A 26,442-nucleotide genomic window follows, 5' to 3' on the forward strand; every position below is an offset into this window, starting at 1 on the left:
GAATTTGGTTCAGAGACACAGGGAAGTCAGGGTGCAAGGTGAGGAAGCAAGTGTAGCAGGCAATGGCAGCCTCCTTGTAGGCAGCAGAGAACAAAGAACAGAGGCAGGGAAGAGGTAGGAAAGGGAAGCTCATTGAACTCCTGCTTGACACAGGGCAGATCCCTTGCAACTCCTAAAGCCAGGGTCACCTGAAATCCACATCTACTCAAATCTGCACAACGTGAGAACCAAGTCCCACCACCCCAGGATTTAGGGGAGTCACAGAGCACTGAATGGAGTGAGATTATGTTCTGAGAACTTCCCAAAGGCAAAGAAAGGAGATTTTCAGGAAGGCTATACTAAAGAGCACGATTGTTTAGCTGCAGTCTTGTCCAGGTCACCCAGGTGACAGGAATTTGCAAGCCCAAATCAGAGCTCTCAGTAGCCCCTCCCTGCTTATCTGGAATAGAACACAGAGTGACACACCTGAAGAAAGGGGAACGTGGGCAATGTCAGAGAGGAGACACCTCTAAGGTTTAGGGTCTGAGGTTTTATAGGGCTTTTGGGAAGGAGTCAGCATAAGGTATGATGTATACAGGTGACTTATAATTCCTTTGAAGTTTTGTCTTAAGAATAGGGTGATTTAGGTGGCTGTGTTGGTTCAGACTTCAGCATTCTTTGTCCACATATGTTTATTTGCCCTTCAGAGATTTGTCTCCTGCCCTGGTTACAAAGTCACTTGATTAAGGGGCTGGAAGAAGAGAAAGAATGGTACGTAGGTTAAGTTAAAGAATAAGCTGGGCCTTCTTTTGCAGGCTAAGTAGCTTTTACAATGGCAGTATCTAGTTGATACAATGAAGCCATGGGCTGTGCTCTGGTACTTTTGTTTATCTGGAGATTATCTGGACATTCCAAGTTGCTCTTGGATTTTGGAACTTCAACTAATTAACTCACTGACTTTGAGAATCCTGTCTGGCTCTCTGGTTTTATCTGGTTAACTCTTAGAGTCACTTTTAGTGGGCTCTGCTGGCCTTATTCTCCCTCTACCTGCTCATATTTTGTCTTTCTGTCTAACAAGATGAAGTTGTGGCTTGCAACCCACAGAAGCCACTTCTGGAGCATTTATCGCTCTCTAGGGCTAGAACTTCCTACATGAGGAACAACAAAGAGTCGAGAGTAGACAGAAGGCAGCCATCTACCAAGACTGCTGTAGGCCCTATGCACACCCGTTTACTCTGGCTGAGCATGGCGCTTCCCTCAGCTTCGTCACATCTTGATTGCTTAGAGTCACTCAGCCCTCCAAGGGTCCTTTGTTTCTGGCTGTCCCCGCTTTGGCTTCTGAAGGCCTTGCTTTTCTGAAGCCACTAATTCCCCAATGTGACTTGTCTTATTGTGCTACCATTTGTCTTCTGTCCTTGCCTGTTAATCAGCTCCTAGCTTCCAGTCTCTGCTGTGGTTTCCCTTCCAAGTATTCCCAGTTCTGAAGAGTGGAGCATGAGTGAATTAGCACACTGAAGAAAGTCCCAGGATAAACCAGGTTTCTGAATCAGCTATTCACATCCAGCTCGAGAAAAAAAAGATGCGGTAGGTTGGTTCAGTTTGTAACGTTACTTGGACCACAAAACTGAAAGTTGTATTAATTTGTCTGGCCAACATCAGTTACTGATATCACAAAGTTGTACATAATAAGTGTATGTTCATTATTAAATAGTGCACAACAAACCCGTGTAGAAAGTTAGTACACCTAAGTCTGTTTTAAGAAAATAAGTTTTGAATGCGGATGACATTTAATTTCTAGATAATTTAATGTGTCAGAAAGTTCTTCCTGAACTGCAGCCTGAATCCTTCTTGATGCAATGCAAACGAACCCAATTATTCTTCTTTTGCCCCCGGTAAACACATAAAGAGCTGGCTACCATATCCCTTAACAGTCATAGAGAAACTTGGAGGAAGTAAACTGTACACTTTTTTGACAGTATAAATAATCAAATGTCAAGATCAAAAACTCTGGCTGCAGCTTTTGTGCTTTCCTGACGGAACTCTTGATTCCACAGGAAGCAGTAGTCCTTCCCCTGACCTGGCCCAGGCTCTCAGGGTGGCCTATGACCTGGGGGTGCCTCCCCCGGAAGCAGATCAACAGGGGCACTCGTGTTGATGTCCAGAGGTGCCCTTCTGGAGGCCAGCCAAGTAGGATGAATCACAGCAGTTTAGGCTGGCCCCCCAAAACCATTAGGTTTCCAAACAATATGTTTTGTACAAGATCTACTGTCATCCTCAATTTCTTTCATCTGCTCATCATGACATAGTACTTAGCAGACTTGAAGCTTTTGTGAACAGGAAAGGAAGCCATTTTCTTTGACACAGGGAGAGACTGACACCGCCTCTCTCTGGGAATTGTTTATGGGAAGGGTCAGGAGTTGGCATCAGGATGGTAGTAAAGGAAATTGTCAAAAAGAGGCTGTTGACAAATCCAGACAAATTATTGATTAGTGTCCCTGCTCCGGTTATCCATGCCTCCCATTTCCAATCAATGAATGTATCAAGTTCTTACCCTGATCTCTCTCTACAAAGCCTCTGTCCTCTTCTCTAGCCTTATGCCTCACTACACCCTTTGACATAATGTATGCCACTGAAAACAGTCTACTTGGTACTTCCTGAAAGAAAAAATCCTCTCTGGTAGGGGCTGTCTTTTCCTGTGCCATAAATACCTTCTTCTATTACTGTTGTGAGTAGACTTCAGCCTTGCCTTTCTTAAACAAGCCACCCAGGTTTGCCAGGGACCTCCTCAGTAAAAACACAAGTCTTCCCTTCTGGGAAACCCTTCGGTCCCAGATAGGTGGTCACCTGGGCCTTGACAAATTACTGGTTCCTCCAATTAAATTACTATCCTCTCATTTGAATCTGTAGGGCACTAGGCTTTTCTCTCATAATACTGATCATTTTTCAAATTACAGTCCCCTCCTTTCCTTACCCACCTCCCATTACAAGATAAAGACTTCAAGGGACTTTTTCCTGTCATTACAATAGCATGTGAGTTTCTAGGGCATACTGCTTGCTTTATTATAAAATAAAACCTTTGTCCTTAAATAAGTTAAAAGTCTATTTGGGGATAGAAGAAAAGAGCCTTAATGATACCAAACGGTTATTAGCCATGTATGTTATGAAAACATTGATGAAGAAGCGATATAGGAAATTCAGGGGAGGACACGATCATTTCAAGTTACAGATATCACAGGAGGCTGTGTAGAGAAGAAGGGATTTGAGCTGCACCATGAATTTGAGCTGCACCAGAAATAGGTGGGGGAACATTCTGGGTGATGAGGCCAGCAGAATCAGAGCATGTAAGGATGTTCCCATACTCAATTTTATGTTCTCTCTGGGTCTAAATCTAGGACCCCAAATTATTCTGCTATATATGTCAAATTAGAAGGAACATGTGATGTTGTTAGAAACTGCAACCATCCCCATTAAAAATAATCATAGCTTCAAACTTTGCATGTGAAATCCAAATGAGTTAGGTCTTCAAATAAGCCCAGAGAAGCACCATGGAGTTCTCCTAATTAACATTAGAAAGTAATTTTCAGGTGATTTCTTAGCGATGCCCCTGGAACTAAAGTGATTCTTGAGAAGGAAGAGGAAGACACTTCTCCCAGTGCCATGCGTCTGTGACTGCGAAGTCTCCCTTGAGGGACAGATGAGATCAGAGAAATAAGCCATCGGAAAGACAGAAAAATCACGGTCAACACAAACTGATCGGACCACTTTAATTTTCTATGTACAACGTTTTTCTTTCCATTGACTCAAGGAGGCCGAGGTTGTTGGCTTACAGGATAGATCACAAATTTGCAGTCATCCTTTGCATTTGAGAAGTAATTGAGCATTTGCAAACGACAGTTTTCAATTGAAATGTCTAAGCAGAGTCTCTTTCACAAGTTAACAGTGTGGTTTCTTTGGCTGCAAGTACTGACAGACGACAAAGCCTTTCCTCTTGCCGACCTCCACTTCCAAGCAGCAGCCTTCAGTGGCAGTCACCGCACACCTGCTCCGCGTTTCTTTCCCTCCAGCACCCTTTGGTAGCCACTCATTCCTTGAGACAGCACAATATGAGTGCCTGCAATTTGCATTGGTTTTGACCCCTTATGTTCAGTGCACTTTATTATACGTGATGGCATCAGTGATGATTGGACGCTTGGAGTTGTGCAGCTGTAGAGTCAAACTGACAGAACTTATTTTGGGAAAACTTTAGTTAAAAGTGACTGGCAAGGGGGTCACAACCAGACTCCTCTAGTATAGACGTTTGGCTCCTTCGAGGCTTTTGACAGAGTTTCCTAACAGATCTTAAGAAATAGCTAAGAAATGCCCCCTTGATGCCAGCACTTTGTTATATTTTTGAGGTGGGGAGGGGGCCTTGAGGATGTGCTTCTGGGGGTACCTAAGCTAGTTTATAATTTAGCCCAATGCCAGTACAATATTTTTTGAAACTGGAATATCGAGTAATTGATTCTCGTGTACATGCTTCGTTGCTTGATTCATGCAGAGCTGTTTTAGCCTTCTCCCTGTTGAATTTATTTGAAAAATGTTAAGCTAACCTGAGTTTACAAGGGAAAAAATATACTTTTTGTGATGGTTACTACAGAGACACAAAAATGTCCGTACAAGGAGAAAAATAATCTCTGGTATTGATATATTTTTTTGTTTGTTCTCACTCGGTCAAACTAGATTTGAGCCCATCCATATACGTTTTCTGTGTCAGGCGCTGGCCATGGAGACAAGGATCGGACCATTTGCAGGCACTGAGCAGGCACAGGCAGGCTCCGTGTGAGCAAGTGCAATGATGATGTAGCATTAACACAAAAGGATGAAGGGAAGGGTCACTGTTTCTGCAGAACAACACAGAGGAAGGAACCATAACTATGACCAACACAGAAAGGACAGTTTTCTGGATGAGGAGGCATTCCAACTGATCCTTTAAAGGAAGAGTAGGGATTGATACATAATGGCAAAGGGTGGTCAGGAATGGCGATGCTAAGTGTTCAACAGTCAGTGCAGAGATGTGGAGTCCTGGGTATTAATACCCTGTTGGGTAGTTGTGGACTGTTAGGTCTGCCTCATCACAGGGAGTAAGAGTGTAGGCAGAGGAAGAAACGAGGCCAGAAATGTTACCTGGAGCCCATCATGAATAATTTCAAAATGCTGGTAGAAAGAGTGCAACCTTGGAATTTAGACAACGTAAGTTCAAATGTTCACTCTAAGGCATTTGATGAGTGAACAAAATTTTCTGATTCTCAGGCTCTTTAAAGAGGATGTGAGAATAAACGTAAAACTTATTTTGTTTCATCACTAGATTAAGTAACTAACACAGACTGGGCAGTCTTACAGGTAGGTTTTATTTGGCCCCTCCCTTGTACGCCATCTACACACAGGTACGGAGTTGATTCTGCATCAGCAAGGAGGTAGGAAGGAACCTGAGTCAGAGAAGCCCCAGGATTAGCTTATAAAAAACTGAGCCTCACTCAAGTATGAAAGAAAGCTTACGGCACAGTCACACAGGAGACAAGGAGACCGGCTGGAAGGCTGTTGCAATATTCCAGAAAAGAACTAATAAAGGCCAGTACCAGGGTTGTAGTGGTGGTGATGGCAAGAAAGACAAAGACTCCAGACATATCAGAATTCAGTACAAAATGGAGATCTATAGGGGAGCAGGAGGAACCAGGAAGTATGTGGTGATCCTGCAGCGATCAAAGGAACTCCCTGGAGGAATCTCACGCAGTCACCTGCAGACCACCAGGCACCCGTAGAAGGGTCCGGGAGGGGCTGGTCTCCGGAAGTACACCTTTGGTAAGGGCTGCTTGACTGTCCAGCTCTAGTCCTACATCATTATCCTGATTATTTCTGCTGCAAATTCTATTTATAAAGAGTGCCATAATCATTTTTATCAATTCTCCTCCACAAGATGCCAAGCTAGATTGCCCAGCACTGTCAGCAAAGCTCAGACTAACAAACACTCTGGAGTGTGAGTTCAACCAGCTAACCTCCTCTCTAGTACTTGGGCTTTACTGAAACAAGTAGCATAAAGCCTTACTTAATTAAAATCAAGAAAACAAGCTGCAGTGGAAGGGCTTGAACAGCTTCCAGTGTTAGGAGGAAATACAAATAGCAATCCCTCATCCCTGGACTGGTCAGAATTATAAAAAAGAGATGGGACATATAGGTCCACAGTGGCATGTACAAGTCAAACACAGAGAATGGATTGAAGTGGGTGCTTTCTGCCAGGCACTGTGGTCTATGTTTTATATACTATTGGTTTATTTAACCCTGGTTATGTCTTTATTTACTCCTTCTGGTAATGGCATCCATGTTGTTGATTCACCTAGAAGGAAGCAGGAATTTAGAGACATTAGGTGAGTTACCCGAGGTCACATAGTTGGTGAGATCCTGGAGCCAGAGCTGGAACCCGAGTTCCATCTTGACATTGCATGATGTATCCTCAGTTTAGGAAAGCAAGTGGTGCAAGTCTGTGCTCTATTCTTTGGGTGATTAAAGTACTGAACTGTGAGCTTCTATCAGGAGTTCCTTATGAAGTGCATCAGACACAGATCACTAAGATGCAGAGACCTTGGTCCAGACAGTTCAGCTTGGCCCAGTCAGTATTATGGAGTCCCTCCTACTGTTTGTTTAGGCAGTATTTGGCCCTTCAGGGAGAAAAGCTCATTGTGAAAAATCCTGCCACCGCTCTATGCTTTATCAATGTAGCAGTCTAGAGATGAATCACCCCCAGCATCTCGTGATGCCTGCTTTATAAGCTGGGTGCCCTCCAACCTAGAAAGCCTCCTCCTTCCTGGAAACAATGAAAGAGGATAAAAGGCCTAAGTGGCTGTAGGATATCCCACTTATGATCATGTTATAATTTGCAAAATAATAATAATAACAGCAACATGATAACAATAATGACTATCATTCGTTGGACATCTACTGGTGACTCAAGCACTCCACTGGTAACAGTAGTCCCCTGCTTAGTGATGCAATTGGAATCAAACTTCAGGCTTACCTGAAAACAAAGCTCCATTGTAAGGCAAAAGTCACCCTTTTATTCCAAGTTATGTCACACTTATTTATGAAACTAAAACCTGATTGATGGATTCCCCTAGGAAGCAATGTTTGTAACTCTTTTCAGTTTGACTCCAAAAGCGTTTACAGAAATAATTACATGAAAAGGGGGTGCTACTCATTCACATATCAACTCTGGTCCAAGCCCAGGGGATTTTTCCTTACTTCATTGACAGATTATCCTTTCATTCCAGTTCTCCGTGTGTCTTTCTGTCTTCTTTCTCCAACTCCTAAATTCAGGAGCATCTCCAAATTTGCTCCTGGATGGAACCATAGTCTCATGATTCCAGAAATAGGCAAAGGGGAAAGGCTTGGAGATTGATGGGATGATACTTGTAGGGTAGGCTTAATTTTATATAGACACACAAGGGGGTGGAGTGGCTCCCCTGGCAGGACTCCTGGGATCAGCCCTTCCAGGAAAAGCCTCTGACTGTGTGCCTTATTCTCCGGATTACAGAGCTAAATCATCCAGGCATTACCCTGTGACAGGAGATGTTAGCCAAGTGCAGGGGAAGCAGGCAGTGAAGGTCTAGCAGAGCAGGGTGGAGGTCAGGAAGGCAGAGCCTGTTTGGGAGGTCTGGGACGGCTGCCATCATCTCAGCAGGAAGACTGTCTCCCCAGCAGGCAGTTTATAAAGCAGCTAATTGCCCATTTCTCTATATATATCCGGCCTGAGCAAGGACAGCTCTGTCCAGAGAGAAACCCAAATAGCTGAAGATGGATTTAGGAAGGCGCAATAGATCCATAAAAGTAGATGAATAAATAAAGACATTAACTTTTAATGTAAATAGCATTGAAGCATTCTTATTACCTTCTTTCTTGAAGATATAAGAGGAAATTCCTTCTGCCAATTTGAACAGATTCAGAGTATTCTTCAGAGCACTTGGAAGAAGAAAAAAAATGCAAGTACCAGATAACATCTGCTTACAGGTGCCATGGGTAACTCAGAAGTGTTCACAGACCTGGAGAAATACTCTGCTGATCAAATAGCTGTAAACCTGGCTGGGCTGAAAGGAAGCTAGTCACTGGCAAACTGGACTTTGGCTCATTCATTCATTCATTCATTCAAAACATATTGAGATCTTCCTGTGTCCCTGCTGATTATGCTTTGTCAATATAGAGATGAACAAGGCTTGGCTGTGCTCTCAGGGAGCTTGTGGTCTAAACGACAGTAGGACACAGGTCTTACAGGGCACTGATTGAGGCTGAGGGTATCCAGGAGCAATAACAACATTCTTTGGAAATAAGCTAAATTGTGGCCAGGGCTGAAGGCCAGAGCAGCCAGGAAATCACAGAAGCCTCCTGCTTCGTAGTAATCATCCGTAAAACCATGGCAACAGGTTATTTAGTGACGGAAATGTGCTGGCTCTATCATATGTGCTTTCGTATGCATTATTTCAAACCCACAGACTGTTCCTATGATAGATAATATTATATTTATTCTAAACCCAGGATACTTAAGCTCAGAGAAGCTCAGTACCTAAATAAAGTCACATAGCTGGTATGTGACTGAGCTATGATCCTTTGTGTTTTAAGTCGCTTTACCAAACCCACCACCACCCTTCTACATGCCAAAACCAGATTATGTTTACTAAAACTTATTTATTATAATAGTATACTCAGCCCCTTCGAAAGTGTCCTTTTAAATGAATTCTCAGTACCTTGGCTCCGAATTTAGGGCTCTACCTGTTTCTATACTAGCATCTTGGCCTTACATTCTATCAATGCTTTAATATGCCCTCCACATCAATTAAATCGGGCTACTTAATTAAAAAAAGGTTGTTGTTACTGATTAAATGTGAGAGGCATAGAAGAAGAAACGAAGTTGATTCTGCATTTTCAAGGTTGAGTGATTTAGAATGTTTGGTGCCAACAAATAAAACAGGAAAGTTACCAGGAGGGGTGATGTGAGTGGGAAGGATCAATTTTGTTTTAGTGTCTTGTTCGAATGGACAGTAGGACAGTAGGAGAGCAGCCTGGCCTCTCGTTAGAAAACTGGCCCAAAGTGCAGAGGTTCAGTCAGTGTGGGAGTCGATTTTGGAATCATCCACAGGAATTGATAGCTCAAGCAATGGGGATGAAATAAGTGGCCTGGCAGCAGTGAGTGGAAAGAGAAGAACAGGGAACCCCAAGCTGAAACTTGGGGGAAGCTCACAGGCCTGCTGTGATTGTTAAAGGTGCACAGATAGATGTAAGGGGAAGTAAGAGGAAAACTCTAAGCAAAAGTATGGATTTCTCCCAACATGTCTATGAAAATAAATACAAACATGTAAAAGAATAATTTGGTTCCTAAATCATGGTGCCCTCAATTTTCCCTGATGACTTCTAGAGATTTTACTTGATTGTTGAGGACTGAGGCAGGGAGCAAAAACACACCTGAATCTGAGCTATTATTTGTCTTCATATTGTGGACCTTGATTTTTAGATGAATATTTGGAAACATTTGCTAGCTATGTTTAACCCAGCACCAGGGCCTTGGTGGAGTTTTCTTTCTAGTAGATTCTATTACTGGTAAGTTGGGTGATAGAGCTAGCAAGAAGCATTGCAGGATTTCTGGGAGCTTTATCAGGGATGGAGCTCGAGCTGGAACTTAAAGGTTAAGAGACAATTGTTAAGTCTAGGATGTAAGATGTGGCCGAGTTTATGAGGAAGGTATGAACCAATTAAAGAGATAATAAAAGCAACACATACGAGAGTACCTCTGAACAGCCCGGTAAGCTGGAGGGCAGTGTACCAGCAGGATGGCAGTCTTTAGGCATGCATGAGATTAGACAGGAGCCGGCACCAGCTCATACACCATGCTAAGGAGCTTTGATTTTATCCTCTTAAGGAGTGTGTGGAAGCTGGGAGACCCTAGGAAGCTGCTAAAGCTGTCCAGGCAATGGTGATAGTGTTTGAAGCAGGGGACTGATGGTAGAGATAAAGAATATATGGATTCTGGAAATCTTTGGAGATGAAATCGCTTGGATCAGTGAGAGATTAGATGTGGCGTATGAGAGCCAGCAGCCATAGGAGACATGTGCACGCCTATTGGGGCTGACTGAGGGGTTGTAGCACCTGTGACTGAGCTGTAAGCACAGGCAAAGAGATTGGCTTAGAGGAACAGATATTCAGGTCAGTTTTGGATGTGCTGAACTTGAGATTCCTATGACGTATCAATGGGACATAACAAGAGATACATGAAAATGCAAATGTATGTCTTGGCAGAGTCTAAGCTGGTCATACCGATCAGTGAGAAAAGCCCTGATCCCATACAATACCAACACTTCTCTGTCAGCCTGAGAAAGAGCAGGCTTTGATGGAAATGGAGGAGAAGCTGCCAGCAAGACTAAACTTTGTGCAAATTTCACAGATGAGAAGAGGGTATGGAGTCCAAGGAAGGATCGTGATGCCAAATGGAACAGAGCAGTCCACTGAAGAGAGGACTGAATCAGATCAGCAGAGTCAGTGGTTCTCAGTGATGCATCTCTCCTCCCTCCAGGACCTCAGCACAAAACTGGGGGGGAAGGGAAAGTGGACAACGAGCTCTCCTGCATAGGCAAATGTTGTCTGGCTGCAATGTGGCTCCTACTGTGTTTTTGGACTTCGAAGGGCACCAAGATTGCTCTGCAATTCCTCAAGGACTGGGTTTAAATTAGGTGGGACAAAAGTGCCCTGACTTGAAACATGTGGATGAATCCACAGACACTACCAAAGTCTTCCTAGACAAGACCAATGCCAGTGAAGTTGTAAGGGAATGGGGAAAAAGTCTTAAAAGAACATACGCTGGGGACCCCACAAAAGGGAGCAGGAGGACATTGCCAGAAGCTCTACTGCAGCAGCTGCTGCTGCTGCTGATTCTTTATTGTGAGGGAAGCAAACTCTTGCTTTCTGGGACGTAGAACAAACATTTTGTTTTTTGTAGTATTAACACCCATGTTGGTATAACACTTGCTGCATATATTAACCTATGCAACCAAGCTATTTCTAGGATTTTGAAGGGGAAGAATTGAATGTCTGCTTCATGCAAGGTATAGTATAAAAACCTATAGATTTGGGGAAGGTTTCTCTTTTTATTTCTTTGAAAATAATATATCTTGTAAGTGAGAATATATGCTATAGGTGGTAATTGCTTTTTTGCTGGAGCTTCATTCTCATCCTCCTCCTTTTCTCCTCCAATATTAATTATCAGAACTAAAAATAGTCCATTGTGGGATCTGTGTGCCTCTGGGAGGCTTCTACAGAAATCTGACATCTGTGCAGAAGGCTCCACTGAGATGTGTGTTTCTGTGAAGCTGTCTCCTGTTTGTGAATTCAGTAAACACTTGCATAGTGAATGCTGAAGTGCCTGTCTCTCACAATGGCAGTGAGTGGCAGCCTATGAGGAAAGTGTCTTTCTGAGCAGACATAACTCATAGTGCCTGGAGGGAATAGAGAATGCATCGAATATTTATGATTAAGAGCATTAATGAAGATAGAACAATATTGATACAGTAACAAACCACAGTGCAACTATTGTTTGCAACCAAAATGCCATGGCCTTTTGTAGTCTCTCTTTTTGTGTGTACCTATAAACAGGTGTATCCCTCCCTCCTGTACCTCATTTAGAGGAAAATAATATAAGGCAACTAAAAAGCAGAAAAAATAGTGAGCCGTTTGCATCTATGTGTAAGGTCTAATTAGGTAGGTGCTAGAAAAATCTGCACGGACCAATACATATCTGCTGGAATTAGACCCTCATGGCTTTTCACTAAGCCTCCTCTTAAAAAGGCAACTATCACAACTATTACAAAGTGGTCATTCCCCACTTTGCAAGATTTAATTTCATCAAATATTATTTAATTATCTTTGGAAAGAACGGTAATTTTGATGAGATGTAAGGGGACGTTCAAAAGGGAGAGATAGCTATGTAGTATGGAAATAATGGTCATATTTCCTAATCAAGGCACATATTTTGACAAATGAATGTATTCCTAGGGAAAGTAAGATGGATCACTCTAAAACTGGGCTGTTCTTGAAAATCTGAGATGTATGGTTATGTAACTATGAGGAAATGTCTTGTTAAGAAATCTTAGGTGGGGTTTCAATGTGGGGAGCTCTACATATCAGAAAGCAGATGAGAGCCATACAGAAAGTTCCAGAATCAGGCATGAGATCCAGGAGGAGGTCAAGAAAAAGAAAAAAAACCAAGAGGGAGGTCTGAGCAGAAGGAATTATTTCACAACTGTGCCCCCATAGAGATGGTTTACAGACAGTTTTTGTATTACAGTTTTTTGTTATACTTTTTAACCTGAAGAAGTCATTTCATACTCAGCTCTTGTGATCAACATTCCAGATATTCTTTAATTCCCTCATACCCCTTTAATATGTGTATACACTGCACACTGACAATTGAAAAACAAATTTCCTTAAAGTTAACTGGTTGATTCAACAGATACTTTCTGAGAATCTATTAAGTATGAAAATGATATAAGTCACAAAATTATGGAGTATAATATGCATTTAAATGATGAGGAATTTCCATGTTGTAGAAAACAATAACCAGAGTATTTACTCTTATAATTTCTCATTTAACAGAGCATGAATTATCCATTTTGAATTAGAAATAGATTTTAGTCCCACATTATTTTCTAGCTGTCATATATCATATGTCAGAGCTGCTGGCTCTTCTTTTCAGTTGGTGTGCAGAGGAGTTGAAAATGCACTTTATTTTTAGCCTAAGGAAAACATAATTTGGAAGACAAATTTGTTGTAATAAAGAACTTCTTATAGTCCATCTCATACCAAATAAACTACTGCCACTCATCATCTTGAATAATTAGAGAGGAAACTCTACACAGAGGGCCAGAAACGCTTGTTTTGGCCTTCATTCCTTCCACAGTTATGCACGTGTGAAGACTGCTTTCCTGAATGCTGTCACTATTATACTTTACACAGTCTGCAGGTGTGTAAGCACCTCAAGTTGGAAGTCGAAAGATATTTACTTCAGTGACTTCCTCACTGACACCTGGTCCAATGGGTCAGATACCTTTATTGCTTAGAACAGAGAATCATTAGATTATTTTTTGTCCTGATCCTTTAGGCTTTCCCAACCACGTCTGGGAGTGCCAGGGTTTGGTGAGGACACCTCAGTCTGCTACAGTAGCACACGGGGTAGAGCAGTTCAAGAAAAAAGAAACAAAATTCAGCAGGTGGGGTCCAGACCCTACATACACTTCTTCCCTGAGTTTTAACTTCAACTAGAGGAAGTCTTTTATTTATTGTGGTCTGTATTTTGGAGAGCTCTATAATATTTCATTTGAAGATAAAACATGACAATTCAATTAGGTAAGCTTGAAAACCATTGATTGAGATTACCATAAACATCTCCGGAAATAGTCTAACTGTCCACTTGAAGGTGAATGAATACATCATGGCTCAGTATTACTATGGATATTAGGCTGCAGAGAAAAAAGGTAGACTGGCTCAGTATGTTGTTATACAGGGAATTATAGTAATAGTATTCAGTTGTAAAAAGATTACTTGCAAAACAACAAAAAAAATCATACTTATGGTATGACACCATTTGTGTAAAAATGCATACAGATCAAGATTGTAGACTCCTTTATATAGGACTAGTTATAGGTAATTGCTGGCTTTTTTTCAAGTTGACATTTTGGTAATGGAGTAAATGGGACTCACCAAAACCTGTCTGGGAAAGTAAAATGTAAGCCTGTCATGTGGGAATTTTTTTCTGGGTCAGAGACCTTTGGTTTGTGTGTGGCTCAGGCTTTTTATATACTGACTGGCAATTAAATTGGTTGCAGAACTGGTAAATTCCCCTTCCTTAAAACTTGGTTCTGAGCAAGGGAGAGAGGAGAATCTCCCAAATATGAGCCAAGTAATAGTGAAGAAAATCTTTCAAAAGGTTAGCTTTAGTATAAAAAAAGAAATATAAACTAGAAAGTGTACACAAATAATTGACAGAATGTTGGGAGAAAGAATATTAAGTGACTCAAATTTCAATTTATAAAGGACAGTCAATCAGAGAGTTATTTGTATTGAATTCAGAGGCAGACCATTCCCATTGCATTCTCCCTGTGGCCTCTCTAAGAAACAAATTAGAGTGCAAATGCATTTTTTGCCACACCAAACATTATGTACCAACTTATTCTTGATTAATATTACAATGTGTTGATGAAATTTTCTAAGCACTGCTTAGAGCTAAAAATGGGAAGATTTTTTTTTCTTAAAATGTGTTGATACTTGTTTTCATGGTGACTATTAGTTGCATATTCAATTCCAGTTCATAGAAATGGTGTGCTGGGAAATTATTTTAATAGTCTGAAATATTGAGCTTCTGTATATCTCCTATGCCTCATCTTTCTTTTTAAAAATTTTATTCTATTTCAACAAATTTATTGAGAGCCTACTATGTTCCAGGAAGCATGCAAGGACTAGAATGAAGTGATAATTTTTAAAAAACTGTTTCTCAGAAATTGACTTTCTAGTAGGTGAAATAGACACACTAAAAATTGCAATAAAAATGATAGGTATATAAAAGAGGTCAGTACATGGTGATCATGTGGGGACAGAGCCAAGCACAGAGGCTGTGTTAGCATCTTCTTCCTTCCTGCAACTCAAACCTCCAGCACAGTGCCTGACCCCTGGCATGTGTTTAATAACTATTTCTTGAATGACAGAATGGAAGAAACCATGAATGAAGAGAGACTTGTTGGAGCAAGCTTCATGGAAGAGATGACCTTTAAGCACAGTCTTGAAAAAAAAAGAGAAATGAGTAAAGTAGTAAAGGAGCAAGAAGGCATTCCAGGTAGAGACTTGAGCATATTTTTAAAAAGCTCATGCCAAAGGAATGAAATAAAAGAAAACTGCAACATGAAAATGTATGTACTGAGCATGTTAAATAAAACACATGCATATGCATACATATAAAGTATGCTTGTATTTGTTTTATCCTTGTATGTTTTATCAATATATGTCGTATCTTATATAAATAAATTCAAGAATTCTGCAGCAGTAGAGCCATCCATTCTATATGATTGACCACGGTCAGGCCCTACCTCACATGCCCTGAGAACAGCATTTACCTTCTCTATGGTCACCATGTTCTATGTAAACCTCATGCATTTCAGGCCTCAGTATTAATCATTTGTTTTAATAGGCAACTGCCAATACTCACCACAAAACCTTTTAGGAGCTCAAAGCCTAGAGTGGAATGCGATCTTTCATTTTCTTTGTCTTGGTTCTGGTAAGTTGGGGGTCATTTCTGAAGCTTGTTAGCAGAAGAAATGAAGAATAAGAGGCCAGTAGGAGCTCTTGAATCATCAGGGCAAACAGATGTATATGAGCCATACACTGAAAACTCTTAAAGACAGGTTAAATATAGTCTCTTCTAAATGCCTTGATGTTATCCTCTTTTATTTCAGCTTTATTCATATTCAACAATGAGAAAATGTGCCTCTGTTATTAAATATCTTTGCATATGGCATGTTATGAAAAGAAACAGTAATAATAAGTCCAAATCAAGCTGTTTTAAAGCTAGGGTGGCTGGGAAAATTTGCTAGAGAAATGAAAGGAATAACAGGCTTAGACTTCACAGACGAAATGGTATATTGGTTCTTTCTCTTTCTTTGATTGTATATATTATCAAACACTTTGAGTAGACATTTCTTGCATTCTATATTAACTAAAAAGATGGTGCCTCCATAAATACTAAGTTCTGTCTACATAGATGCTATGTCAGGGGGGGCAAGTAGAGGTAGCGAGGAGGGGATGTGCTATAGCTACTGGAAGTTCAAGTGATTCAAGTGGGCATGCTGGAAACATCCGTGTGAGCAGAAATACTGTCTGTAGCTCTGCTGCCTGGGGGAGATGAGTACAGCCTCTAGGTCCTCTTAAGCAATCCAGCCCATTTACAGCACATCTATTTGAATGGGAAGCCTATTCCTATGGATTCATTCTGTTACACCTCTTAATGGCCAAATGCCATTTCCACATACTTTGGGAAAGACAGATAATAGTCAAGGAGATAGTTTCCCTAAGACGAGGAGCCCTGTTCACCCTGGGTGACATGTCTGTTAATCACACAAGCAAGAACCCTTCTGCCTCACCTCCTAGATATGTTGTCCCACGGCCTGGCTCAGACATCTCTCCAGGGGTCAAACACAACTCACACAACACTTGACCCTTAGAGGTTGTCTTGCTCCTTTGGACCTTTGGGAGAGAAGGGTGTGGAAAGTCCCCCTGCTCCTTTGTCATTTCATCTTTCTAGGTTGCTTTCTTACCAGCCCCAACCCAAAGGTGAAGAGATGGTTTGCTTTCATAGAATGACTGCTGCCTGAGGACAAACCTGTAAAGCAGAACGTGGGCTGGCAGTTTTTGTTCAAAAACACACAGAAGGAAGGGGAGATACAAAGGAAGAAAGATACAGAGAGAGGGAAACGTGTGTCCATTCAAAGATACCTGGTCTCTTAGGCATTTTTGTAATCCATACTTGGTCCGAGCATAGTAATAATAATAATAATGCCCAGACTTTACTGATTACGTAACTCTGTGTTGGGCACTGTAATAAGCTAAGCTCAAATATCAAGCTCAAAAAAGCTTTATAATCGTTTTCTCACTGAATCTGCACAAAAATCCTATGGGCATACTATTATTATGCTAATGTTATGTATATGAAAATCCAGTCTTAGGGAGATTGGATCACTTGCTCATTGTCACACAGCCAAGTGGTTGACAGGACTCAGTGGTTGACTATTAGATCCAGATTGAACTATTCCAAGGCCACATCTCTTAACTATGTAACAATGCACCTCGTCTTCGTTGAAATTGTGGGCAAATACAACAGAGAGTAAATATCTGTTAGGAAAAGCTGTATTTGATTCACAGCCAAATCAAATGATGCATATGCTTTCCATGTCTTAAGCTGATCCAACCTTTATCATTCCCTGGGAGAAACAACATAAGCACAGCATAGACACAGCCCAAGAAGGCAAGCCAGTTCCAAAATTCTGTGGTTGATTCCTCTGCTCTGTCCTATTGATGCTCAAAGCCTTAACAGACTAAGTGCTAGTGTTGATTTCCTCCAAGACCTTTAAATGTCATAGCAGGAAATTTCAATTTTATTCTGGATGCAGAAGTCCTAATTCTGTGGGGCTCAGAGAGTTTTGCAGAGTCCATGCAATAAGTTCATGTCCCATCTCCCCCAAATGGCTTTACCTTTTCAATACTGTAGTTGCCTGTCTATAGGCAGCTCCCAGAACTAAAATAGGTTTCCGAATCTTCAGAGTTTTCATTAATGAAACCTGCAATTCAGCAAAAAAAAAAGGAAAGTGAAAGGGTTGTGATACAGACAGGTGTGCTAGGGAGAACCATCTGCTTGTTAATAACTTGCCCACAGATTTTCATGCAGCAGGATGGGGACACACTTATTATGTGATGCCTGGTCCCATTCCATTTCACTATCATTTTTGTAGAAATATTATTACTTGCACAACATGTTATATATTTTAATTTACCTCTTAAAATCCTCCTCTCCCTGAATCATGTTCTCAATATGCTTTTCTCCTTCCTCCCCCACTCCTCCTCCTGTTTCCTGATGCAAAACCTCTTCCCAGTCCTCCTACAAACCACAACACAAGCCGCAAATAGAAGCCATCACGGAGATCAGTCCCTCAGTTCACTAAAAAACAAAACTCTGATTGCATATATTGAAAATGGTGTTTTCCAATGCAAATCAAAATCTCTATCAATAATTTCAAGGACATTTTTTTCAATTTTGAATTAGTTTTGTATTATGCATACATGCTTGAAATAGACACAGTGGTTGCAATAAACTAGGGATTGGGAAATCTGAGCAATAAAAAACATCCTGTGTAGTCTAGGCTCTGCTATTAACTAGCGTGGGGACTTAGGTTTCATCTGTAAGATGACTGCACTGGATTAGATTGATTTATTGATTCATTCATTCATTCAACAAATATTTATGCTCTGCCTGCCAAGAGCCACACACTGTGCTAGCTAGTAGCTGATAAAGGTCAAAAGTAGGGGTCCTGTTCTCAAGGATTTCACTCACTAGGGGAAGAGGCAGACAATTGCAAAAGTGATGTATTAAGTGTTGTGACCGAAATATGTACAAAGGACATAAAGGAGAATGGCTCAAAAATTCTTAGAGCTATTTTTCTCATGTTGGGATTTGCTGTAATGGTATTTGTCCAATACCAGGGTGACAGACAAGTCTTTGGTGTCTTTGATGACATGGTGACATTAGGAAAAGGCAATTCTTTTTATAATCCCCTTCATTTGATTTGAGAGAATACCCTCTAGGAGTATATGTTGATGTGCCTTTGAAAGGAAGATTCATTCATGAAAAGCAGGCTGTGCATTCGTTTCCATAACTCAACAGCTTAGACTTGCACATATTCTCTATAATTCCATGTTCACCCATGACCAACAGAATATCTTGAGTTTAACCAGCCTATCCATTTTGAAGTTTACCCTTTTTTCTCACTGGTCCTTGCTTTGTGGTATCTATTCCACATCTCCTGTTCATTAGATTTCCTAATAATATCTTATGCTCATTAGGCTTTCTAATAAATATGATACTCATGAGCTGACAAATATTTTTAAATTGGAAACTTATAGATATGAAAATTCTTGGAAAGGTGATTTGAAGGTTAATATAAATGGTAATTTTTAAATTGGGAAAGCGCATATATCTCAACATATTTTAAAAATAAATATTATTACCTAAGAATCTCATTACTCTAACTATTGCTCTATTTCTTCTCAATCTTTCCTCTTATGTACATATATTTCAAGGAGTGCAGTAATTACCAGTGTCATAGGACAGTCGTAGTGGTCCCATGTCTGTGTCAAGAGGGGATGGTATTAAAAAAATGTTTTGACAATTCAGTAAGTGAAAAATGATACCTTGATACTATTTAACTTTCACTTATTTGAATACTTAGGACCTATGCAAATGCATTGTCTCTTCTCTTTCAATGTGCCTGTGTCAAAGGCAAGAAATATTAAATCTTAGTTAAGTATGCATTTATTCATATCACCATTTGCATATTCAGCAGCTTTGTAGACTTACAGGTGGGAGACGGTATAGAAACGTGGTCAAGAACACAGGTTGGGGGCACGCATGCTTGCTTTCCTTCTTACTGTTTGTGTGTCATTAATAAAGTTCATTAACCTCTCTAAGCCTGCAGAAATGGAATGACATACAACTTTCTTCATTAACATTGTGAGAAATATTGGATGACAAAATATATTTACACTCTTGACACTGTTTAGCAATAACAAATCCTCTTAAAATGTTAACTATTATGATCGTTTTTTTTCTTTTATCTAATAAAGCTTTCTTTCTCTTAGAATTGATTTTTCTTTGTTCCAGGACAAGCAACATTAATGAATTGATTAGTTATTTTAGTCAGCAAATAATTAATTCATTCTTTGTTCCACTGATCCTAGGAGTCATCTTGATTCTCTTCCCCAAACTCCAAACACCAATATCCAATTAATTGTCAGTCCTGTTGGCTGACCCCCAAACTTTATCTCAGATCCCACCACTTCTCCCCCATGTCCATGCTAACAGTCATCCTTCCATGACCTACTGAATGGTCTCCTGGCTCGCCTTTCTCTGCAACTCCCCCTGCCCTAAGCCCCACAACAGTCCATCCCCAGCAATGCAAGCAGTTCTTAAACTGTGAACAAGTCTGCATCACTTTGCAGATTAAAGCCTTGAATATGGTCTCATTGCACTTGAAATAACATGCAAAGTCCTCGCCATAGTCTACAGGCTACTGAGGGATATGCACCTGCCTACTCCACCACCTCTTCTTCTACTCCTGTCCATCACACTTCCCACTAGCCACACTTGTATTCTTGCTGGTCCTTGAACCTACCAAGCTCTTTCCCTCTGCAGGCCTTTGACACTGCTCTTTCCTCTTCCTGGAATGCCCTTCTCCCAGACCTTCACACAGGTTCTGCCTAATGACCCTCTTCCTAGAGATCTTCCCTGACCCTCCCACCTAGACTTCAGCCACACCATGGTCACTTAAACTCTGATTTTCTGAACTTCCACATTACTACCCAAAATAATTGTCATTTTAATGTATTTCCTTCTGTGTTCCTTGTCTATCTCCCATTTCCAGAAATCCGCAAATATATCATCTTTTCAAAGGGAAAAATTATGTTTTACTTACTGCTCTATGCCCAACACCACAACACAGCAGGTTGTTAAATAACAGTTAGATAAATTAGCGAGCAGATACTTTGTGTGCCTACCATTTGCCAGGCGCATCCAAATCACCAGATCCCAGGCCAAGTGGTGTGTCATAAACAGACTGTGATTTTGGTTGGCCTTTCCCAGGTCTTTGGACCTTCCAGGCCTCTCCTTTATTCTGAAAATAGCATAATGAACATGGTAGCTGTGTCATGGAGAAGATGCTCTGGTCTAAGGACACAGGCTGCTTCCAGAACATGTCAGCCAATTGTGTCAGGGAGATCATGGGGTGGAAAACTGAGATGTCCAGCCAGCACTGCAAATCTGTCCCACCAGGACACTCACTCGGCTGAGGATTCCTCATTCACCCTCTGAGGGAAACATCAGTTTATGTGCATTAGCAGTTCAGAGCCTCTGAAAGGCCTGGGCTGGCGCAATATAAACATGTCAGCAGTTGAGGCCCCAGCCCTTTGTCTTGGCTCATGTATTCTGGGTAAGTTGGATCCCCATACTTCGAAGTCTTCTCCCCAGATGTCAACTGGGTCCCCAGGTCATCCTGGGCTGGGTTCTTTCCTCATTGCCATTGCCCTCTGCCTGCCCGTCACCTGCTTGGGGCCCCGCTATGCTGCAATGCTGGCCCAGGTAGCTGTCCAGCACATGAGGCCTCCACACACATGTGCTATAAAGTCCGAAGAAGGTGCATGCTATTCAAGCAGCTTTTGGCTGCTGCCGCTTTTGGAAAACATCCCTTACTTAGACCAAGTGTACAGTGAGGCTTTCCCCTTACTTTGGCTTGATGAGTTGATATTGCTCCTCTTACAGCTTTCTATTTGAAAACAACTCTGTTTCTGTAACACACATTTTCTGTATTTCTACTCTCTCATTTTTTACTATTAAGGACACTTGCCTAGAAGCAGATCTGTATTTTTTTTCAAGTGTTCATCTCCCCTTGCTGCTTGTTCTACCTGAGTATATCACATTTGATTGCCATGCCACAGAGCTCTGCAGTTTTATCCTGCACTGTATAGTATCAATCTGTGTGCCCATCTATCTTTCTTCCTATCTTTATGCACACATGAGCACATAAATGTCTCTAGTGAAATGTATATGTGCTAACATTTCTTGATAATGCAGGAACAATATATTCTTTTATTTTCCTAATAATACAGAATATAATATTAACACTTCTGTAGCATTTTACACATTTACAGCAATTAATCCTCACAAACACCCATAGAGATATGATCCTCCTGTTCCCCATTGTAAAGATGAGGAGACTGAGCAAAGAGAGAGAATCTGATTTGTTCAAGGCCAAATGCAAATTCCTCAGCACAGAGGAGGATTAAAATTCAGAGGTCGATTTGCTAATTCTGTTATTAGATCATCAGACCAGGATGCCATGCATCAAACCTCTTTTAGAACTTGGAGAACCAGGTGTTTAAATACAGCTAAAGGAAATTGATAGAAAGGTCAAACATAACAGGTACAAAGTGCAGGTCCCCTTTTACTCTACAAGTAATGAAGCAGATTTTTCGGTGTTTAATTTAAGAACTCCTCAGTATATGCAATACACTTCTCGAGAGAAAGAGAGAGGGAGAAAATGATTCCGCGTCTGGACTCCCACTGTTCCGGATTAAGAGCCCCAGCCTGGCTCAAGGACTGCATTTCTCCAAAGTGCCTCTCCTCCTTCCGCCCCTCCCAGCTTCCAAATGCACCTCTGAGTTGCTGTGGAAATGATTACGGAACCACAGATGGGAAAGTACATGACCTCCGATCTAGGATAACTAGCGGAAGGGGATGGATTCCTACTGAACAGTAATCTTGCATTGTACAAATCTGAATAGGAGAGAAGCAGGAATGGGGGAGAAATACAGGCAATCTATGATCTAACGGAAATTGGTTTTAAATAGGTTGTTTTTTAAAGTTTTTTGGCAGATAGTGGTTCCTCTAGAGAATTGAGGAAGACATCAAGATAATTGCCTTAGCCTTATAAACTAAAAAAAGTATGTTTTTTAAAAATTGTGTTTAGTGTTCAGCAAGCTGTCAGATAAATTGCCAAGGGAACCAGAGTCTGTGGGAGGCCCCTGAGGAGCGGGTGCCCCAGGAGCAGAGCACACAGAGGGGCAGGTTCTCCTGGCCAGCGAGCACCCCCGCCTGGCCAGCACTCACCTGCTCTGCTGTTTGTGCTGGGAGAGTGTGTGCTGAGGGAGCAGCAGACACACAGCTGCCATCCGCTAATTCATGTAGACGCATGCTCAAGAGCAAGGTTTTGGGGGTCCAGGAAACCTGGTTTACACCACGGGGCTACATGAACTTTCTGAGCTGTTTTCCTTCAACCATGAACTATGGATTTTACCTGTCTCATGGGGTAAATGAGGTCGAGAGGTTTAAATGAGACAATGCATGTAAGACATTTATCTCATTGCCTAGTAAAACCATAGGTACTGAAAAATGATGATTGTTCTGGCTTTTTTTAATGGTTATGACCAAAAGGAAAATAATAGAACACAACGGGTTCAACACACAGCTTCAGATGCCCATTCCAGTTCTGTGCAGCCCCACTGTGCCACGTGGACGTTGTCTCCAGGGGTGCTTTTGTTTTAGCCTTAGAATCTTTCATTCATCCATTCATTCACTTGTTTCCACTTAATTCTGGGAAGTATTTGGAGTAGCTTATAGAAATATATAAAATAAATTACATATTTCTTTTAAAGGTGAAGTGATCTGGGTCAAGAAAAAAATAAAGTTTGAATAAGCAATAACTTCGCAGTTTATACATGAAAGTAAGTGTTCTAACGCCCTTCATGACTAATAAAGTGAGACGCACTTCAGCTGTGAGCTTCCTGACTGCCAAAGCAAAGAGGGAAAGTGAATGGTTAAAAGATGCACATTGCCGGTAAGTGGAAATACACAATCCATTAGGACAGGGGTCAGATGATCAAGGCCCACAGAGAGCAGTCAACCTGCCACCTGGGAGCCAAGAAGCATTTTACATTGTCAAAGTGTTATTTTAAAAAATGGAGAGATGTATATGTAACCTACCATATGTACATGATCCTCATTGTTTGCTCTCTGGCTCCTGATGGGAAAACTTCCCAATCCCTGGTCTGGGAGAAGCATAGGTTTTCCTGTCAAAATGCCTAAGTAAAATGTCTTCCAGAAAAGGAGACTTCACCTCAACCTCGTCTTGCCCCTCTCCCCTTCTTGACTGTGCATCACTCATTCTCACCTTTCCCCTGTTCTCCCATCTTAATTTTTTTGCTGTTTGGTCAGACAGGAAAGCCCTTCCCCGAAACACTGGCCAGCCCGAGTGCTACACACCTGCCTTTGCCTGGCTGGCTCAGCTTGTCCTTCAGACCTCCCCTTAAATGTCACATTCTCAGAGAAACTTCTCTGATCTCATGGTCAGGCTGCAACCAGATTCTCTTGTTGCCTTAAAGCAACCGTTTTTGTTTTGTTTGTTTCTTTCCATTTTGGCAATGATCAGAATCTGAAATATCTCACTCACTCACTCACTTGTGTAACTCTCCATCATTCAAAGGGACCACGATTAACTACCCAATGTCTAGCCCAATGTTTCTCACAAAAGGAACGGTAAATAAATATTTATTGAATGTGAAAATAATAGAGAGGTTTGTTTAACCATTTTGAATAGCATCTCCATGTGAGCTGAGGGCAAACATGAATGTGTTCTTTATGACAGCAGTCTGGGGGTAGGGATAAAAAGAGTAGAGGAGATTTGGAGTTTGGAGCGTTAAACAGGTTTTATGCATTCTTGTGTGACTGGTTCTAAACTCTAGAAGGCCGAGAATAGTGGATGGACTGCATATCCTTCCAAATATCTTTTATTACCAAATTTTGATAACTGTGGAGGTTATGTTCAACATCAAGATCACAAGTTATTCATTATAGAGAAAAGGTAACTCAAGATAAGTTGTGCTAATAAACATCTCCCAAGTTATAGTGGCTTAAGACAATGAAGGTTTATGTCTCAGCTTTACATTATACTTATTCAGGGACTGGGCTCATTATTAGATTGGGCTGTTTGGAGACAGGCTCTGGGACAGACTTGCAAGCAGAGGGTCTATTGGGTGAGAGATACATCAATACAGAAGGGAAACAGGATTGGGAAGAGAGAGGATTTGACCTACCTGGGGCTGCCGGTGAGACCTTGATCAATCCGTGGTAACATCTTCCTGAAGCTGCGAGCCATCAGCAGTGGCTCCCTCCTGAGGGGCCATGGCCTCAGGCTGGGCATTCCCACCTGTGATTCCCATGGAGGCTCTCAGCTCTTAGCTGCCCTCTGAGTACTCAGTGGACAGCCCTGGTTGCCAGGGGGCAGGAGCCTGAAAGAGGGGCACTGGGTGGAGCAGCAGGGCCCACCCCTGGTGCTGTTCACATCGACTTGCTTCTAAAGTAAGGTCACCAAGAAGGGACAGCTACTCCAGGATTGGGGTGGTCTTATTTCCTGGGTTAGAGGGAAGGACTTTAGCACCCTCTGCTGCAGTGATGTGAAACTCTCACTGACATTCATGATTCCCGCAACACCCATCCTAGGTTCCCCCCACCTCAGCCAGCATGTCTGCTGTTCTACACATTTGGCCTTGTGGCGTGACCCCAGACTCTCAGGAAGGGGTCTGGCTCCAGGCTTCTATAATCTCAGGTGGCTGTAGTTGTCCATTTGCCAGTAAAACTGGACATGAAGTACCAAGAAATACCCCAGAGGACCACTGACCTCCAAACATATTCTGACCTGACCTCCCTAAGGTGTAGAAACAGCTTATCACTTCCTGGAATCAAGATCACTTCCCCTTGTCAATATGACGATTTTTTTCTTGTTTGCTGCTCTGCATGAGGGGCCTGAAGAGACCTGATAGAGAAGTATGGAGCCAGCACCTCGATAGCTGTGCTCACCTAAAGCTACAAGAATGAAAAGAACAGATTCTTCAAGTGTATCATTGAGGTCAAGGGAGGCAGGGTCCCTCCCACTTCTACTCCTTGGCTTCTGAGTCTATGTATTCCACCTCTTGGGAATCCAGCCCCATAAAATGGTCTCCTTACACTATTACCAGGTTATCAGCACCAAAATGACACCTCAGCTGCAATTTTAAGAAGCCATTCACCATTCTTTTAACTGGGGAACTTCAGGAAAGTGCTGAATGTGATAAAATGATAGGATTCCCATGGCCCTATGCCCCTGGCTACATCCACTTTGTTGTGAACTAGGAACTCTGGTTCAAGTCAGTGTTACACAGTGTTCCTATCGGTGGATCAAATATTCAGATTCATCTGTGAACCAAGCAAGTTCTTTGTCCTCCTCTAACACATGGTCACAACCTCAGCATCATTTCATTAGTGTGGGCTGAGGGAAAGGCACAATCACAGTAGCAATGGGTAACTTGTGACTCAGCTACCTGATTGTGGGTGTGGTGTGACCCTACTCGTATCTGGTCTTAGGACGCACTGCTGTTGGGCTGCCCAAGCTTATGACTTGGTGTGTCTGCAGAACTCACACTGTGATGGACACCTCTGACCACACGGTCATTTGATGTCTTATGGGCAGATGGTCTGTTCTTCTTGTGCCAAATAGCTTTCCTGAAGTTGCTTTGTGAATGGTGTATAGTTTTGTGTTAGAGATGGCATGTTTTTTTCTTTCCCCAAACCCTATGTCTTTGTGTTTTTTCTCATATTGGGGCTTGCCATAAGCTCCACATTGTGTCTTTTCTCATGTTAGATAGCTCCAATACTCTGGCATTGGAGCCTGTTGGTGTTACGGCCCATGTACCGGGAATGCTTGCATTTTAGGTTGGACTTGCTGCAGAGCTCCTTCCTATTCTAGGCTTCAGACAGACCTGGCATCCTTCCATGTCAACCAGTAATAAATCAGATCAGTATGTCCATGTGAAGAATGTGCTGCTTCTAGAACCTACAGAAGGCTCCCAAACCTTGTGCTTCTTTATTAGTGATGAGAGGTAAGAAATGCAATAATTGCCCCTTACATTTGAGAGGATATTCTAGCATGTCCCAGACTACTGAATCCCTACAAATTTTAGCAATGCTGTAGACCTTTGAGTCTTGGCTGGGCATATTCATTTTCTGGGGAGTGAACACACCTCACCAGGGCCTCCAATATACTTGCCACTCCT

General features: G+C 41.7%; 1 protein-coding gene across 7 annotated transcripts in view; it reads left to right on the forward strand.

The window, feature by feature from the left end:
- The window catches only part of OPCML (opioid binding protein/cell adhesion molecule like), an 828,327-nt gene that overhangs the window by 649,892 nt on the left and 151,993 nt on the right, over window positions 1–26,442 (forward strand). The gene's annotated exons all lie outside the window — the stretch shown is intronic.

This window comes from Manis javanica, chromosome 6 (genome assembly GCF_040802235.1).
Source record: "Manis javanica isolate MJ-LG chromosome 6, MJ_LKY, whole genome shotgun sequence".
Lineage (NCBI taxonomy): Eukaryota > Metazoa > Chordata > Mammalia > Pholidota > Manidae > Manis > Manis javanica.